General features: G+C 45.0%; 1 protein-coding gene across 1 annotated transcript in view; it reads right to left on the bottom strand.

Annotated features, from left to right (window-relative positions):
• LOC144497479 (dihydropyrimidine dehydrogenase [NADP(+)]-like) overlaps positions 1-14,139 on the bottom strand; it is a 760,900-nt gene that overhangs the window by 142,766 nt on the left and 603,995 nt on the right. The gene's annotated exons all lie outside the window — the stretch shown is intronic.

Genomic DNA, 14,139 nt, shown 5'->3' with positions numbered 1-14,139 from the left:
CCCATGCCCTCTGGATTTTTTCTCCCCTAGCCTCAGCGGAAAAAGCCTGTTTGCATTCACTCTATCTATACCCATCAAAATCTTATACACCTCTATCAAATCTCCCCTCAATCTTCTACGCTCCAGGGAATAAAGTCCCAACCTATTCAATCTCTCTGTAACTCAGCTTCTCAAGTCCCGGCAACATCCTTGTGAACCTTCTCTGCACTCTTTCAATCTTATTTACATCCTTCCTGTAACGAGGTGACCAAAACTGTACACAATACTCCAAATTCGGCCTCACCAATGCCTTATATAACCTTACCATAACACTCCAACTTTTATACTCGATACTCCGATTTATAAAGGCCAATGTACCAAAGGCACTCTTTACGACCCTATCCACCTGTGACGTCACTTTTAGGGAATTCTGTACCTGTATTCCCAGATCCCTCTGTTCAACTGCACTCTTCAGAGTCCTACCATTTACGCTGTACGTTCTACTTTGGTTTGTCCTTCCTTAGTGCAATATCTCACACTTGGCTGCGTTAAATTCCATTTGCCATTTTTCAGCCCATTTTTCTAGTTGGTCCAAATCCCTCTGCAAGCTTTGAAAACCTTCCTCACTGTCCACTACACCTCCAATCTTTGTATCATCAGCAAACTTGCTGATCCAATTTACCACATTATCATCCAGATCATTGATATAGATGACAAACAACAATGGACCCAACACCGATCCCTTAAACTAATAAATACACTTAACCATCCCAAACTGCTTCATAGGAGCAGAATCAAACAAAATTTAACATATTAGGATGGGCAACTAAATATGTGGATGGCCAAAGGTACAACTGCCTATATTTTAAATCATTTATGGGATGTGATTTTGTTGGCTAGGACAGCATTTATTGCCCATCCCTAGCTGCCTTTGAGAAGGTGGTGGTGAGCTGCCTTCCTGAACCCCTGCATGGTGAAAAAAGTAGGTGAAGAAGGAAGGGGAAAGTTCTCAGTTGTGGGATTGGACCAGGTTACAGAGGTAGGGAGGTGTGAGATCATGGAGGGATTTGAACATGAGTAGGAGTACTTTCAAACTGAGGGACTGGTGGATCAAGAACCAATCTAGGTCAGCAAGCACAGGAGTGATAGATAAGGTCCCCCATGCAAGGCTTCTAGAAAAAGTGAGAGGGCATGGGATCCAAGGGGCTGCTGCCCTGTGGATCCAGAACTGGCTTGCCCAAAGGAGGCAGAGAGTGTGTATAGATGGATCTTTTTCTAAATGGAGGTCGGCCACCAGTGGTGTGCCCCAGGGATCTGTGCTGGGAGCCTTGCTGTTTGTCATTTTCATAAATGACCTGGATGAGGAAGTGGAGGGATGGGTTGGTAAGTTTGCCGATGACACGAAGGTTGGTGGGGTTGTGGATAGTCTGGAGGGATGTCAGAAGTTACAGAGGGACATAGATAGGATGCAAGACTGGGCGGAGAAGTGGCAGATGGACTTCAACCCAGATAAATGCGTAGTGGTCCATTTTGGCAGGTCAAATGGGATGAAGGAGTACAATATAAAGGGAAAGACTCTTAGTACTGTGGAGGATCAGAAGGACCTTGGGGTCCGGGTCCATAGGACTCTAAAATCGGCCCCGCTGGTGGAGGAGGTGGTTAAGAAGGCGTAAGGTGTGCTGGCCTTTATAAATTGAGGGATTGAGTTTAGGAGTACGGGGATAATGATGCAGCTATATAAGACCCTCGTCAGACCCCACTTGGAGTACTGTGCTCAGTTCAGGTCGCCTCATTACAGGAAGGATGTGGAAAAGATTGAAAGGTTGCAGAGGCGATTTACAAGGATGTTGCCTGGATTGAGTGGCATGCCTTATGAGGATAAGCTGAGGGAGCTTGGTCTTTTCTCCTTGGAGAGACGTAGGATGAGAGGAGACCGAATAGAGGTATATAAGATGTTGAGAGGCATAGATCGGGTGGACTCTCAGAGGCTTTTTCCCAGGGTGGAAATGGCTGCTACGAGAGAACACAGGTTTAAGCTGCTGGGGTGTAGGTACAGGGGAAATGTTAGGGGGAAGTTTTCCACACAGAGGGTGGTGGGCGAGTGGAATCGGCTGCCATCAGTGGTGGTGGAGGCAAACTCAATAGGGGCTTTTAAGAGACTCCTGGATGAGTACATGGGACTTAATAGGATGGAGGGTTATAGGTATGCCTAAAAGGTAGGGATATGTTCGGCACAACTTGTGGGGCCGAAGGGCCTGTTTTGTGCTGTAGTTTTCTATGCTTCTATGTTTCTAAGACTGGGACTTAATGCCAACCAGGTTAAATCATAGAATCATAGAATCTTTACAGCGCAGAAGGAGGCCATTCGGCCAATCGATCCTACACCGACAACAATCCCACACAGGCCCCATCCCTGTAACCCCACACATTTACCCTGCTAATCCCCCAACACTAAGAGGCAATTTAGCTTGGCCAATCCATCTAACCCGCACATCTTTGGAGTGTGGGAGGAAACTGGAGCACCCGGAAGAAACCACGCCGACACAGGGAGAACGGGCAAACTCCACACAGACAGTGACCCAAGGCCGAATTGAACCCAGGTCCCTGGCGCTGAGAGGCAGCAGTGCTGACCACTGTGCCACCCATCTATCAGATTTTTGGATGATCTTAAATGCGTGGAAGGCCAGAACAGCATTGCAATGATTGAGGCTGGAGGTAACAAAGTCATGATAGGTTTTCAGCAACAGGTGGGGTGATGTAGAGCAGGAGATGGGTGATGTTACAGATGTGGAAGTAGGCAGTCTTTGTGATGGAGAGTAGATTGGGTCAGAAGCTCAGATATAACACATGTTGTCAAGAGTTTGGTTCAGCCTGAAGAAGGCCCCGACGTGATATGGTATCAGTAGCTAGGGGGTGCAATTTACAGTGGGAGACAATTGCTTCAGTCGTCTCAATGTTTAATGAGAGGAAATGTCTAGCCCAAGGACTTAATGCCAATCTGACAGTAGTCTGACACTTTTGAATGGACCTACCTCATATTAAGTTCCTTTTTCTCTACACCCTAGCTATGACTGTAACACTACATTCTGCACCCTCTCCTTTCCTTCTCCCCTATGTACTCTAAGAATGGTATAGAAACATAGAAAATCTACAGCACAAACAGGCCCTTCGGCCCACAAGTTGTGCCGAACACATCCCTACCTTCTAGACCTACCTATAACCCTCCATCCTATTAAGCTCCATGTACTCATCCAGGAGTCTCTTAAAAGACCCTATTGAGTTCGCCTCCACCACCACTGACGGCAGCCGATTCCACTCGCCCACCATCCTCTGTGTGAAAAACTTAACCCTAACATCTCCCCTGTTTCTCCACCCCAGCACCTTAAACCTGTGTCCTCTCGTAGCAGACATTTCCACCCTGAGAAAAAGCCTCTGAGAGTTCACCCGATCTATGCCTCTCAACATCTTATACACCTCTATTAGGTCTCCTCTCATCCTTCGTCTCTCCAAGGAGAAAAGACCGAGCTCCCTCAGCCTATCCTCATAAGGCATGCCACTCAATCCAGGCAACATCCTTGTAAATCTCCTCTGCACCCTTTCAATCTTTTCCACATCCCTCCTATAGTGAGGCGACCAGGATATATGTTTTGTATAGCGTGAAAGAAACAATACTTTTCACTGTATCCCAATACATGTGCCAATAACAAATCAAATCAAACCAAATCAGAGGGAATGCAGAGGTGAAAGGGAGAACTATAGGTCTTCAAAAACGGCAGATATTTTGGTCCAGGGGTCAGAATAAGTTACACAGCTGCAAATCAGAGGTGCGATGGTGTGGACTTGTGCGTGTGAGTGTGGTGGACCTCAGTTGTGCCTTTGTCCTATATGGACCACCGTTGTGTGTGCTTGTCATACCTGGACACATCCCCTTCCAGTTTGGTTCCTCCCCTCGGCACCGAGTATAAAGGTGGCTGTCTCCTCCCCCTTGTTCAGTCCAGGTTGGTTATTTGTTGGGATCTGCTCCTGATTCTGTTGTGAATAAAAGCCTACACTTGTATTGGCACACCGGTAGTCTTTCGCCTTATTGATAGCGCATCAGTGAGTACCTGTGTTCTACTTACACTTCCTTGTAACTTATGTTTTTAAAAAATTTTTTACTCCATCCTTAAAGTTACAAAGCCACTGCTCAGAGTGGACCGGGCAAACCCAAATCCATCCCTGGCTTGCTCCAAAAACCAAATTCAAAATCCAATGGAATCCAATTCATGGTCCCCATAAAAAGGGACAAACAAGATCCAAGCTGACAAGATGAGGCATTGCACCGCACTTTGGGCCTAATCTGTTGCTTGATCTGTGGTGAACCATAGATGGTTACCACTATGGGTACTGAACCATAGATAGTTACCACTATGGGTACTTGTACATATGTTACTCTTGTTACTGTTGGGGTTAGGGTTGGGGTGTTCCACCTGTTAGCATTGTTCTGTGGTACACTCCGTTTGGCTCCGCCTTCCTATAGGAGTATAAAGGTCACTGCACTTCCTAGTGACCCTTTAGTCTGGGATTGTATTGTTAAGCAGTATGCTCTATTCTTGTTGTGAATGAAAGCCTTTATTCCCGGGTACGATCTAGCCTCCCGAGTGGATTAATCGCGCATCATGATCTTAGCCAAAAGGCCAGCGGTGTCTCCCTCCATTTGTCCAAAGCATGGACTTTAAATCAAAACCATATAAGAATAGCGTTGGCAAGAATGTGATCTTAAGTAGCTCTGTGGCACAATGGACATTGTATTGGACTTCTGATAACTTATGTTTTGAGTCCTAGGAACTTGCATATTACCTCTGAGCCCACAGAAAATTCAGCAAACCAGGCATTATCACACGTTTGTCCCAGATAAGACTGGGGGCTCCTTGAATTCAGCGTGCCAAGTAGCAGCTGTCTACCAATTCCATTCTTTCCTCTAGAAGAGCAATCAATAGTCAGGGACATGCATTACCAGCGAAGAGAAGTTCTGAAGAGGCAGATGTATCAACATGCATCAAGCTTGCAAATTATTATGACTACAAAACTGAAAAAAAAAACAATTAGTTTTACAGCAGTTCGTAGATTGTGATTCTTACATGAAAAAAAGCAATGGTTGTCTAGAGGAAGTCGTTGAACTTCTACCTTACCCCCTGCGATGTGAACGCATGGAAGGGCTCTGTGGCCTTGATGTTGGGGACCTTCATTGCTATTAGTAGTTCATTGCAGATGTCTAACTGTTCCTCCAAGCCTTCACAAATCAGGCAGCGCAACTCGCTCGCAGCTTCCCTGGCAAGCTCAGCTTTCCTTGTCAATCCTCATTTAGGGAACTGACCCAGTTGCTATGGATTATTCCTGTGGTCGTATTTGGCGCAAGGCATGCGTTTCACACAGTTTCGCATTCCTAGGTTGTTTTTCCCTCCTCCTCCTCCAGTGCAACATAATCATAAATGGGCCAACACCCATCCACAGGAGACAAATAAACTCCGCTGTGCTCTTTGTACCTGCATCTGCTGTGCTGGCTCACTTACAAGCTCCAATTCTTTAATTCAATAACTTTAGCTGAAACAGGAGGGAAATATTCATGTTTCGATTGGACTGTGCAGCTGCATCCTTTTTGAATTCATATTTCGCTAATCTTTATTAATCCAATTTTTGAAGGTCATATCAGTACTAAACATGGGTAAACAGTGGGTAAGCATTTTTGAACATTAATCCCCTTGTCCTCATATCTAACTTCCGCAAGATTGGCACAATAACAGGAGTATGGCACTAAATATCTGATTGTTTCCAAGTCAGGAATTTACAGGGATTAACATGCCATGGGAAGTTTCTAATGAAAATGTTGGAAGTATAACCCTAGGAGGTTGCTGAGGGGGTCACCTAATAAAGGTCTTTAAGATTATGAAAGGTTTTGATAAAACGGGCATTTTTCCACTTGTGGGGAGTTTAAAACTTGGGAGTCATAAATAGAACATAGAACATTACAGCGCAGAACAGGCCCTTCGGCCCACGATGTTGCACCGACCAGTTAAAAAAAAAAACTGTGACCCTCCAACCTAAACCAATTTCTTTTCGTCCATGAACCTATCTACGGATCTCTTAAACGCCCCCAAACTAGGCGCATTTACTACTGATGCTGGCAGGGCATTCCAATCCCTCACCACCCTCTGGGTAAAGAACCTACCCCTGACATCGGTTCTATAACTACCCCCCCTCAATTTAAAGCCATGCCCCCTCGTGCTGGATTTCTCCATCAGAGGAAAAAGGCTATCACTATCCACCCTATCTAAACCTCTAATCATCTTATATGTTTCAATAAGATCCCCTCTTAGCCGCCGCCTTTCCAGCGAAAACAATCCCAAATCCCTCAGCCTCTCCTCATAGGATCTCCCCTCCATACCAGGCAACATCCTGGTAAACCTCCTCTGCACCCTCTCCAAAGCCTCCACATCCTTCCTGTAATGTGGGGACCAGAACTGCACACAGTACTCCAAGTGCGGCCGCACCAGAGTTGTGTACAGTTGCAACATAACGCTACGACTCCTAAATTCAATCCCCCTACCAATAAACGCCAAGACACCATATGCCTTCTTAACAACCTTATCTACTTGATTCCCAACTTTCAGGGATCTATGCACACATACACCTAGATCCCTCTGCTCCTCCACACTATTCAAAGTCCTCCCGTTAGCCCTATACTCAACACATCTGTTATTCCTACCAAAGTGAATTACCTCACACTTCTCCGCATTAAACTCCATCCGCCACCTCTCGGCCCAACTTTGCAACCTGTCTAAGTCTTGCTGCAAACTACGACACCCTTCCTCACTGTCTACCACACCACCGACTTTGGTGTCATCAGCAAATTTGCTAATCCACCCAACTATACCCTCATCCAGATCATTAATAAATATTACAAACAGCAGTGGCCCCAAAACAGATCCCTGAGGTACACCACTTGTAACCGCACTCCATGATGAATATTTACTATCAACCACCACCCTCTGTTTCCTATCCGCTAGCCAATTCCTGATCCAATTTCCTAGATCACCCCCAATCCCATACATCTGCATTTTCTGCAGAAGCCTACCATGGTGAACCTTATCAAACGCCTTACTAAAATCCATATATACCACGTCCACTGCCTTGCCCCCATCCACCTCCTTGGTCACTTTCTCAAAAAACTCAATAAGGTTAGTAAGGCACGACCTACCTGCCACAAAACCATGCTGACTATCACCTATCAATTCATTACTCTCCAAATAACTATAAATCCTATCCCTTATAATTTTTTCCAACATCTTGCCGACAACAGAAGTGAGACTCACCGGTCTATAATTCCCGGGGAAGTCTCTGTTCCCCTTCTTAAACAATGGGACAACATTCGCTAACCTCCAATCTTCTGGTACTATACCAGAGGCCAACGACGACCTGAAGATCAGAGCCAGAGGCTCTGCAATCACTTCTCTTGCCTCCCAGAGAATCCTTGGATAAATCCCATCCGGACCAGGGGATTTATCTATTTTCAGACCCTCCAGAATATCCTGCACATCCTCCTTATCAACTGTAATACTGTCTATTCTACTCCCTTGCAACCCAGTGTCCTCCTCAGCTATATTCATGTCCCCTTGCGTGAACACCGAAGAGAAATATTGGTTCAATGCTTCACCAATCTCCTCCGGTTCCACACATAACTTCCCTCTGCCATCTATAACTGGCCCTAAACTTGCCCTAACCAACCTTCTGTTCTTGACATACCTATAGAACGCCTTAGGATTCTCTTTAACCCTATCCGCCAAAGTCTTCTCATGTCCCCTTTTAGCCCTTCTAAGCTCGCTCTTCAACTCCCTCTTAGCCAATCTAAAGCTTTCTAGTGCACTACCCGAGTGCTCACGTCTCATCCGAACATAAGCCTCCTTTTTCTTTTTAACCAACAAAGAAACTTTTTTGGTGCACCACGGTTCCCTAGCCCTACCAATTCCTCCTTGCCTGACAGGGACATACCTATCACAGACTCGCAGTAGCTGCTCCTTGAAAAAACTCCACATGTCGGACGTTCCCAGTCCCTGTAATCTCCTAGTCCAACCTATGTTTCCTAATTCTCTCCTAATAGCCTCATAATTACCCTTCCCCCAGCTAAAACCACTGGCCCGAGGTTCATGCCTATCCCTTTCCATCACTAAGGTGAACGTAACCGAATTGTGGTCACTATCACCAAAATGCACACCAACTTCCAAGTCTAGCACCTGGTCTGGCTCATTTCCCAGCACCAGATCCAATATAGCCTCACCTCTAGTTGGCCTGTCTACATACTGAGTCAAAAAACCTTCCTGCACGCTTTGAACAAAAACTGACCCCTCTAACGAGCTAGAGCTATAACAATTCCAGTCAATATTAGTCAAGTTAAAATCCCCCATAACAATTGCCCTATTACTTTCACTCCTAAGCAGGATTGACTCCGCAATCCTTTCCTCAACCTCTCTAGAACTTTTAGGAGGTCTATAAAATGGAAGATAGTCACTAATAAATCCAATTCAGGAGAGACTTTCTTTACCCAAAGAGTGGTTAGAATTTGGACCTCACTAGCACAAGGAGCCACTGGTGCATATAAGAGGGAAGCTACAGAGTAAATGATGGAGAAAGGTAAAGTCGCAATAGTCCCAGATGACAATAGGGTGCTTTCCTCTTTGAAGGGGAGAGCTGACTGGTGGTGATTTGACCTGAGGATCACCACACATCACGCGAGGGGCAAGGTTGAGAAGGTGGGCTTTCAAAGTAAAAGTTTATTTATTAGTCACAAATATGGCTTACATTAACAATGCAATGAAGTTACTGTGAAATTCCCCTAGTCGCCACACTCCGGTGCCCGTTCGGGTCAATGCACCTAACCAGCACATCTTTCAGAATGTGGGAGGAAACGGGAGCATCCGGAGGAAACCCACGCAGACACGGGGAGAACGTGCAGACTCCACACAGACAGTGACCCTGGCGCTGTGAAGTAGCAGTGCTAACCACTGTGCTACCATGCCACCCATGAATAACCTCAGCCAGTACGGGAATTGAACCTGCACTGTTGGCATCACTCTGCATCACGAAACAGCCACCCAGCCAACTGAGCTAACCGACTCCCCCTGAGAAAGGAATAGAAGAATATGTTGATGGGATGAGCTAAAGTAAGGCAGGCGGATGTTCATGTGAGCTAAATGATTTGTTTCCATGCAGTGAATTCTACATAATTCTATATATAAGTCCCAGGTAAGTATTCTGATGGAAGACGCTACATTATAATGTTCTAACATCCTGGGTTCGGTTCCTGGTTAAGTCCGTGACTAGTTCTGAGGCAAACTGATCTCAACAGGGTCCGGTAGGAATCCTACCGCTCACCAGTGTCCTTCGGGCGGAGAGGGGAAAATATGCCATTCCTCATAACCATTCAATGCTCGTGTCATGAGGACCGGATCACGTTCATCTATGGTGCTCCCTAGGCACACACTGTCTCACACATGAAGAGCAGTCACTTTGATGAGGTACGAAGCATGAATGAAAATGCCCTCGTACAAGTCGATACATTTAGAAAGGGGGAGAGAATTTTTGCAGGTGGAATGGAAATAATAATGAAGGCAGATAAAGTAAGCAATTCTGTGCACCATTAAGCGTTGATGGTGAACCTTACTTTAGAGACTTAATAAAATTCATAATTTGCACATTGTTACGCTGACTAAACTAGAAGGAAAATTGTATTTCCATTTCTTTCAGTCATAAAAGGAACATTAAATAAAATGTGCTAAGAGACTAATGGCTATATCACTCAAGCTTTGGATTATAAAATAGAGTCTGAATCCTATTCTCAACTGACATTCATGCTGAAATTCCCCATAGGGATCAAGTAAACTAGTCCCTGCTGAGCCATCTGGAGAGCAAGGCAAAACTGGAAGTTGGTGTTCATGGCAGCTGTGATTTGCGAGGAATTGTCCTGTTTTCTGATCTTGAAGAACAGTGGAAGTGTAAATGCAAGAGTCTCATTTAGAATCATAGAATCCCTACAGTGCAGAAGGAGGCCATTCGGCCCATCGAGTCTGCACTGACCACAATCCCACCCAGGCCCTATCCCCGCAACCACACCTATTTACTTTGCTAATCCCCCCTGACACTAAGGGTCAATTTAGCATGGCCAATCAACCCAATCCGCAAATCTTTGGAGTGTGGGAGGAAATCGGAGAACCTGGAGGAAACCCACGCAGACACGGGGAGAATGTGCAAACTCTTACACAGACAGTGACCCGAGGCCGAATTGAACCCAGGTCCCCGGCACTGTGAGGCAGCGGTGCTAACCACTGTGCCACCCCTAGGAAGGGATGGACAGTGATAAAGCAAAAAGGGCAAACGCGTCACTTTTCAGGTATCAGCACTTCTAGTTTAATTGTTGGCTTAACTATCTCAATGGGTTTCCTTTTTCACACTAGAATTCTCCAACCTCACCCGCAGCTGGGATTCTCCAGCCCCGCTGCAGTGAATGGAGATTTGGCTGAGTGTCAAATTTTCCATTCTCGCTGGCAGCCGTAGCAAGACCGGAGAATTCCGGCCAGATTTGTGAGTCATAAGTTTGAGTCTTGCTCCATACGTTCTGGCATGATATGCTATTTGCAGCTTTGTGAGTGTACCAATGGATGAAAAGTAACTGATAATAAATGGGTTACTTTTAGCTTGAAGATTAGGACATTTACACTGGACCTGATTTGTAAGCTATTGGTATTCAAGAGTGTTTTAACCATTGTGTTCATGGATGGGCAAAATAAGAAATAGGGTGCCACAGTGGCTAGCACTGCCGCCTCACAACGCCAAGGACCCGGGTTCGATTCCAGCCTCGGGCGACTGTCTTTGAGGAACTTGCACTTTCTCCTCGTGTCTGTGTGGGTTCCCTCCTGGTGCTCCGGTTTCCTCCCACAGTCTGAAAGCTGTGTGGGTTACGTGGATTGGCCATGCTAAATTCTCCCTTAGTGTACCAAGATGTGTAGGTTAGGGGGATTCGCCATGATGAAAGTGTGGGGTTACAGGGGTAGGCTGGAGGAGAGGGCCTTGGTAAGATGGTCTGTCAGAGAGTCAGTGCAGACTCGATGGGCAGAATGGCTTCCTTCTGCATTATAGGAATTATATGAATCAACTTAATGACCCATCATATTGAATATGTATTCTGTAACACAAGATTTCATACAATCTGCAGAATATATGCAGAGAAATGGATTTGTTTTAAATGTTCAGTTATTAACCAGGTACTCTCTTAACATATGCCTTGGAACACCCCCTCTATATAGAATCATACAGTGCAGAAGGAGGCCATTCGGCCCATCGAGCCTGCACTGACCACAATCCCATCCAGGCCCTATCCCCACAACCCCATGCATTTACCCTAGCTAGTCTCCCTGACACTAAGGGGCAATTTAGCATGGCCAATCCACCTAACCCGCACATCTTTGGACTGTGGGAGGAAACTGGAGCACCCGGAGGAAACCCACGTAGACATGGGGAGAACGTGCAAACTCCACACAGGCAGTCACCCAAGCCGGGAATTGAACCTGGGTCCCTGGCGCTGTGAGGCAGCAGTGCTAACCACTGTGCCACCGTGCCGCCCCAGCTCACTCCTGAAAGATGTACTGATTGTGATCTTCACAGCTAAAGCTGAAGACTTCGGAAAGATGTAACAATAATATCCCAAGGCAAAGTATGTTAAAGGAATCAGCTGTTTTCATTTTCCTTCTGCCCCCCGCAAAAACTGGATGTGCCGTGCAAAAGGTTACCTGTATTTTTTTTTCAACAGGGAATAGAAGTGATAAAGATCAGAAATCATTTGGTCTTAAAAAAAAACATTAATTTGCACATGTCCACGGCCTAAGGTGCTTGATAAATCCCTAATGCAGACGGACGGTGTAACCAAACCATTTTGTCCGTAGTCGTACCAAACTCAAGGGAAAGATCACGCATGGGTTTCAATTTAATGTTGTGAGATAATAGCTTCATGCTTGGGTTGCAGCATGAATGTGAGGACGTGAACTGTGTTAATTCAGTGAGCTCCATTTTGCTTGCCAGAGCGTGATTGTCAATATTTAGCTCCTGGCGTACATGCCTTGAATCTTTCTGGAAATTTGTTTAAACACCGGCTGAAACAATCCTCCCAAAGTGTCTCGTTTTGCAACAAAAAAAAAAGCTCGGTTAAATTCCACTTCCATTCCATTAATTGCGGCCATTCACTTTCTTAATCTATAAACAGGATACAGTCGAAACGCCAACTCTTAAAATTCCCAGCAGTGTTCAATTTTAAAAGCTGCAGAATGTAGCATAGTTTATCAGACAAAGCTCGTAAAGAATTGCATTCCAGTCATGCCCACCTTTCCTAATTTTCCTTTCTCTAGTTTGTCTCCTTTCCTGTTCCCCAAGGACTTGGGTGATTGATAGCCTAATCCAATGACTGTATTACAGCGTCCTCATCTTGGAATGTCTCCTTATCATTAGCAGTTACCCTATGGTTAAATTCACAGCTCAGTACTTGATATAACCCCTGAGATTTAAAGGTCTGGCCTTTGGAAAATATTTAAAATAAAACTGAAATCTTGACAGTACTGAGATCTTGGTTCTTGCTGGTTTTTAAAAAAAAATTAATTTGATGTACAATACCCTGGCCCCGTGTAAGTCTATAATGTGACCAGCTGTTACAACAACTAACTGAGACGTGCTGCTACATTAAGCAGCAACAAGCATGCCATGACAGTGAAATACAGGATCTATATTTGATTTTTAAAAAAATATGCTAAGAGCAATGTTTATTCTAAAAGAGGGATGGAGACAATGCGGTTCAAAGATTTGAATCACTGCCCCATTTTTTGAGACAATCAGTCAATACAAAACCGGCCTGGAAAACAGCAGGAAGTCCCCAGTGTAAAATAATGCATCTCATAAACTTCCATTCTGTGGAAATGTCAAGCACTGTACGGCACTTCAAAGCCAGTGCTTGGCTTTTTCAGTTGTCTGCTCCCCTCTCAGGCAAACCAGAGCACTTGATTGTTTGCGTTGGGCAGGCAACGACCAACTTCCGATCGATTGTCACAGCTTAACGCACCCAGCACCTCCATTAACAGCAATAAGCTTGTGGTGGAAGTTGGGGGGGGGGGGGGGGGGGCGCGGGGGGATAAGTTTTGCATAATTAACATTGTTTTTTTGCTCCATTTTATTCACACCCACGGATTTTTTTTTGGGAATAGTAAACTTGCATTCTGGCCCCACCCAAAGCAGGAGAATAATCGACACATTTTGGTTTTTTGTTCTTGTACTGCCTGAGCCAGATAGGAAACACCTAGTAGGCTGCTCTCAGGGGGAAATTGATCACACTGCAGAGAAATGGTATTGGGGGGGGGTGGGGGCGACATTGTGGGGGGAACGACATTGACGGGGGTGGGGGTGGGAGTGGGGTGGGGGTTAGGAAAATTAACACACAAACTGGAAATCAGCAATGAAATATGCCTGTTTTGTAAAAGAAATAAAGCATATTTGACAGTGTCAATAACGACGCTGATTGACATTTCCAGTATTTTCTGCTTGTGCAGCGGGAGATTTACCTGGTCGACTTTATCAGATACTTTTTGTTTCCCACTTTTGCATTTATCTACTCTATAACCCAAAGAAGTACAGCCTCGAATCATTTATCTGAATTATCTATTTAAATATTTATCTGTATATAATCTCCAGGAATGGTTATCTTGTAAAAATAACCAAAGTAGTTCAATCGAAGTAAATGCAATGAGGTGCAAGGAGTCTTCGGCACTTTAACAGAAATCAAAGCAGACGGATGATGATAATGATTCTTTTGGCTCAAAGTATATACGGCGAAGGCAAAGTCCACATGTGATTTGTATTTCTCATAAGTGTGCTAAGTAAAAACGTAAAAGGACACTAACATACATCTCTGCCAGAGAGACTTCAGGGTACTTTTCTACAGTGACTCTTCCTCATCCAATTTACTGCAGTATTGTGCTCCTAAACAAATAGGCATTTCACAGTCAATCTCCTCCATCTGTCATGACTATAAGCTGTGTTGACCAGCGGTAAGCAAGGTTTGAACATTGGTAGAAATGACATTATAGATTG

The sequence above is a fragment of the Mustelus asterias genome, chromosome 8 (genome assembly GCF_964213995.1).
Source record: "Mustelus asterias chromosome 8, sMusAst1.hap1.1, whole genome shotgun sequence".
Lineage (NCBI taxonomy): Eukaryota > Metazoa > Chordata > Chondrichthyes > Carcharhiniformes > Triakidae > Mustelus > Mustelus asterias.
Note: the sequence above shows the minus strand (reverse complement) of the source record. Positions and strands in the feature narration are given on the sequence as shown.